Genomic DNA, 5,904 nt, shown 5'->3' on the forward strand with positions numbered 1-5,904 from the left:
ATGTTATTGCTGGAGCTACTGCTGCTAATATCCTGGCTCCTAGGGCTTCAGCTTGGAATGGACTTTCCATGTATATGCAGCTGTGCAGTTGTGCAGCTGTGCAAGCGCTATGGCACTGCAGGCTGGAGGATACTGTGGTCACACGGTGCAGTGAGTGACCTCTTGTGAGTCCAGTGTGCAGGTGGTACGTGTGTTCTTGTTTAATGTGAATATTCCCAGAGACAGGCTGGTCCAGACAGGTCTACTGCTCTCTGGTGTGTAATAATGAAATAGCCCGCTGGTCTCTTCAGGACACTTTTCTCCGTGAAATTCTGAAAAGCTACATTTCGTGTTTGAAAGCCCATGCTTTCATTATCATTATCTACATTAACTTCTCACTGGAACAGAGTGTGGTTTTGCCCATGATCCTGCCATCATTTGACCATGCTGGTTTCCAGTCTTGTGAACTCACAAGATCGAGCAGTATGCATGCATTGGACTTTTACATTTCTCCATTGGTTCTGGGTGCAGTGCCTCTTCCTATCAGGTGTGGAATGCCTACCTGTGACGAGCCCCAAGGGAGTTTGGAAATACTTAGAGAGAGTTATTGAGGGGAAAGTGGTATCATCTGGCAAAGAGAATAGCAGGAGCGCCCTGCCTGTCTTCTCATTCTCCGAAAGCTCCCCCACTGTTGTTCTCAGACAGCCAAACCTCCCATTACCTGCACAGCTGGCCTCCCGCAAACTGCACTTACACCTGCCACTCAAAATTCACATCAGCGAGACCCGCGAGTCCCTTCATTACAACTGCAGCTTCGCGGTCACCCCTGACCCCCCCCCAGTGGTGCCCACCACTCAGCAGACAAACTGCTCTGATGAGCGCTGATGCCCCCTCTTTAAGGGGCTCGGTTCTGAAGCTTTCTGCAGCTCTGGGGGAGCACGGCGAGGCACGAGCAAGCGCTGTGAAGAATGGGGAATCAGAGAGGCATTGTGGGGAAACGGGAGGCCTTTGGAGACACCCTGACTAGCAGGGGGATTATTCAGGGCCTCTTCTTCCAGTGTGGCATCCCATCCTGGACTTTTCCAAACCCACCTCGTGATCTTGAGGAGACCAGGGATCGCGTCAGGCATAATCGGTCTCCCGTGCTGATGAGCAATTCATTTTCTCATGTTTATGCAGGAATCAGTTTCTTCCCACGTGGGAAAGGATAAATGTAGCCTTCTATTCTCTCCCAGGGCATGTCTTTGTCCTCCAGCAGGGGGTCAATTCCACAGCGCAGTGTTAACGCAGTAACTGAGGCACTGGCTGAGCAAGGGATCGCTTCGTCTCCGGTACTGCACAGAGTAAAACAAGGAAAACAGCACAGTTCCCCAAAGTCACCTGGATTAATTTACAGCTGTGATTAATCCTTCTTTCCAAGATAGAAATGTTGAAAACAGGGTTGTGCAGTCCTGGTCCTGGACAGCTGCAGTATTTTAAGGTCTCACTGATTCATCAGTCACTATATACTTGGAATATAGGGTCATTCTGACCATTTAAGTCCAGTAGTCATGTGGGTCAAAGAAGGCCTCTAGATAAACAGTAATCAGAGTTTGTAGCCCTGGTGGTACAAGAGTCAGTGGGTTGTTAAGAAAACTTGCCAGTGAATGGAAAGAGCCAGAGGAGGGGTCAGAGGTTAAGGGGTCAGTCCAGTGCAGGGATGTCCAGTTCAGTTCCCGGAAGGGCGCATCGTGCTTAGTCTTCATTCTGCCTGAGCTCTCCTTTGCCTGATTTGTCTAAAACAGCCAAAGTTTCTTTCCAGTCTTGAAAAGGTTATAGAAGCTGCATGCCTCACGCTGCATGCGTCTCTCCAATCAGCTCCAGAACGCCTTGGAAAGATATTAAACATGTCAACTGAGCCAATAACGAGATCCGCTCAGCACTGAGGGCATGTTCCCCACCCCGCCTGACCTGCGCTGCAGCTTCCTCTTCTGCCAGGAAAGTTTTGTGATAAATAACAACAATAACTAGAATCCCGGCTCTGGGGAAATGCCTGTGAGGGCACTCCAGCAGTCGCAGCTTCTCCGGTGGAAGCTGGAGCTGTCCGTGCAGCGATCGTTGGAGACGGGAATAGGGGTATTCCCAGCGCAGAGGGAATTATTCTCGGTCCTGGTCCTGCCTCCCTGCTGCTCTCGTTCCTCAGGACAGGGGGGCAGCACTCCTGTGGTCATCACTATGTCTGTATGGGTAGGGTCCCGGTTTTCCGCTTGTGCCGGTCATCGGGGGGTCTGTGGCGGGTTGCCGGGCGAGTCAGGAGGAGGCTGTGGCCGTGGTGTGGCCCCCTTCACAGCGCCATCGGGGAGTATAAACCCCCAGACCCCCGCTCGGTCCCCAGGGGCTGCGGACGTCCAGGGCAGTGTGGAATCCAGGAGGGCTGCCCTCTTGTCCCACGGGGGTCACAGGTTTTCCTGCCCCCGGATTCCCTCCCCACCCCACTGCCACTCCACCGGTCCAGCGATCACTCCACCACAGCTGCATTTGGTTCTAGCTGGGGGTTTTTTGTATTTATTTTTAATGGTTGCGATGCATTTACAGGCCAGCCTCATCAATCAAAAGGAGCCCGATCACCCATATGTCCATCAGAGTCAGGGTCCCGCAGGGAGTGAACGCGTTCCCCAAAGATCTGTCCAGACTGTCAGCCTAATCTACCGTGCAGAAAAATTAATTACTACTCACGGTGACTCACAGGGGCCTTTGCTTTAAGCCTGGATTCCTTCCAGTGTGAGAGCAGCAATTTCCCATCATATATCCTGTGTGGTAAAACACAAATGGCTTGGAAATGTTAATTGATTGGTGCATTTATATTTACAAATCAGAGACCGGCAAGTCACCTGTGGCTTCATGTCCTGTTGCTTTATTCGGTCCTGGAGGTTTTGACCGTCCAGCGGCTTTTGTAGGTCACCGTTAAACACCAGCTGACCTCTGAGGATTCCATTGCGATCATTAATTGATTCGTTAGATTAAATAATTTAGTGATAACTTAGCACTCTTCAAGGAACCAGGAACCAGAATCCTCTTAATTGAACAGATGAATCCTTTGATTCACCGGTAGTTTACCGTTGTTCGCTATCTTTAGAAACTGGTGACCTTTGAGCCTAACTGGACTGGGGCTCTCCAGGACCTGCGTTAGACTCTCCTGCAGATGAGCTGTCTGAGTCTGGACTACTGCAATGACTATTAAAACTGAAATAATCATGACAGACAGAAAGTAAAACTGCATTTATGCACAACAGATATTACGTTACTTAGCAGTCCTTGTTTCACCTTATTTCAGGGTTCCTGGAGGGCCTTGTGTCTTCTGGTTTGTGTTCCAATCTAAACAGTCAATTAAACAATTAACCTAAGTATCTCCTCATTTACCCATATGTAGGATTTTCTTTTTTCTTTTACAGTCGATTACTCAAAACATTCACTTTAGTAATGGTACAGTTAGCTACAAATCGTCGCGGATCCAAGTTAGAAATGTTACAATTATGCAGTTAATTCCACTAATTTGGTGGAACAGCGGCTGAATAGTGTGTCTAGTGAGAGGAGATTGGACAGAAAGGCATGGCCGGTGACAGGTGATTGGACAGAAAGGCATGGCCGGTGACAGGTGATTGGACAGAATAATGTGGAGGGGTGACAGGTGATTGGACAGAATAATGTGGAGGGGTGACAGGTGATTGGACAGAATAATGTGGAGGGGTGACAGGTGATTGGACAGAATAATGTTGAGGGGTCACAGGTGATTGGACAGCATAACATGGGGAGTGAGGCAGTGTTGGACAGAATAGTGTGGGAAGTGATAATAATAATAATAATAATAATAATAATAATAATAATAATAATTGCTTACACTTATATAGCGCTTTTCTGGACACTCCACTCAAAGCGCTTTACAGGTAATGGGGACTCCCCTCCACCACCACCAGTGTGCAGCATCCACCTGGATGATGCGACGGCAGCCATAGTGCGCCAAAACGCTCACACATCAGCTATCAGTGGGGAGGAGAGCAGAGTAATGAAGCCAATTCATAGATGGGGATTATTAGGAGGCCATGATGGGTAAGGGCCAATGGGAAATTTGGCCAGGACACCGGGGTGACACCCCTACTCTTTTCGAGAAACGCCCTGGGATTTTTAATGACCACAGAGAGTCAGGACCTCGGTTTTACGTCTCATCCGAAGAACGGCACCTGTTTACAGTATAGTGTCCCCATCACTACACTGGGGCATTAGGACCCACATGGACAGCAGGGTGAGCGCCCCCTGCTGGCCCCCCTAACACCTCTTCCAGCAGCAACCTTAGTTTTTCCCAAGAGGTCTCCCATCCAGGTACTGACCAGGCTCACACCTGCTGTTGTGAGTTGCAGGGTGATATGGCTGATGGGGGACTTGAGGAAATTGAGACCATCTGACCACTGGACCTGAAAAATCCTGATGTCTCTGAACCACAGACAATCACATACAGTATATGAATACTGAGCTGAGCCCTTTTAAGGTTCGTGACAGTTTTGATCAGGATTGCCACTCGGGTGTCTTGTGTGTTGATTTGTAATGTTAAAATATAGTTTTTTCCAGTTCCAACAACATGACTGGCCTGTTTTGAATAGGCTGGGTCAATGCAGTCCACACAGCAGATCTAAGAAGTTGGAGTTGGTTTTTGGGGCAGGAGCAGGGCCAGGGGCAGAATTTTGATTTCCTTGTAGTGCCTCTCAACAAAGCACAATATTCCTCCTCCTTTCGTGAGATGACAATTAAATTGCATCTTTTTTAATTGTAATGAACATCATCATCATCAATTATCAACAATGTGAATGGGGATTTAATATGTTTGGAATGGTCCTTTCTTTCTCCATGTAAATCAATCTCATCTTTGTTATCACTAAGTGATAATTAATTTTTAACTTATGTGCATTGTTAGGCTCTTAGATTGTTTTTTTTTTCATTGTTGTTTAAACTGAAATGCATTCATTGTTGTTGTTGTTTAAACTGAAATGCATTCAATAATAAAAGCAGACGTTGACCAACAGTATTTTGTCTTTTTCTGTCATTTTTCATTTTGGGTAGAAAATCATCTCTCTCAGCACTGCTCTCTCTTCTGGACTGTATGGGACATCTTGCTGTAATAGCTTCTCCTCGCTGGATCAGGGTTTAACATTGGTTCATTAAATCCAGTAATTTGTAGGATTATAGTCCATCTAATCTCTCAACATATTACCAATCTAATTGAATGAGTCTAGATCTGCTTTTAAAAGACGTTTTTAAAAGCAACTGAACGTTGCACATTTCAACTTAAAGAGTCTAAAAGCTTACCTTAAATTTCAAATATCAGACAAAAACAGGAAAGGTGTCATGCAACCTAAGGAAGATGCCAAGTTCTTGCAAGTTATCAACTTTGAAAATCTACTTTAGGTATTTACAGTGCATACAGTACTTTATTATTAGACCAGAACATATAGATTCAGAATATATGGCTATAAATCACTTTTACAAATGCCCATGTTTTAAAATATGGATGGATTGCACATACCGTACGTTGCTTATTAGAAAGACCTCAGTCCTTCACAGCTATAATTGTGTCAGTGAAAAGTAAATGAAAACTTAATTTCCCCCACTGTTTAAAAATTCAGGTGCTTGTAAGGCCACAGGCTTGTATTCTTGTAGTTCACATATTCATGCCAACACAAGGTTTCAAATGGTTTCTGATAAAAAACTCATTTTTTGAGGCCATTTGATATTGCTTCATTTTGACATACTTGTATTGTTCACAATACTGACACATCATTTATGTAAGGAGTAGTACTTACTGTAGAAATCAATCACTTTCTCCAATAAGTCACATAATCAAAGCAATTAAGGGAGTGAGGAGATAGAGCCGCTAGGCATTGTGGGAGCTTCCTT

General features: G+C 45.9%; 1 long non-coding RNA gene across 1 annotated transcript; it reads left to right on the forward strand.

Annotated features, from left to right (window-relative positions):
* The first annotated feature begins 1,336 nt into the window (after positions 1-1,336).
* Positions 1,337-5,032, forward strand: LOC148822302 (uncharacterized). The gene is made up of 2 exons (XR_016093906.1): positions 1,337-3,581; positions 3,680-5,032. It is a non-coding gene; the product is annotated as an uncharacterized LOC148822302 (long non-coding RNA).
* Positions 5,033-5,904: the final 872 nt, after the last annotated feature.

Source organism: Atractosteus spatula, chromosome 13 (genome assembly GCF_055471065.1).
Source record: "Atractosteus spatula isolate fAtrSpa1 chromosome 13, fAtrSpa1.hap1, whole genome shotgun sequence".
NCBI classification, from domain to species: domain Eukaryota; kingdom Metazoa; phylum Chordata; class Actinopteri; order Semionotiformes; family Lepisosteidae; genus Atractosteus; species Atractosteus spatula.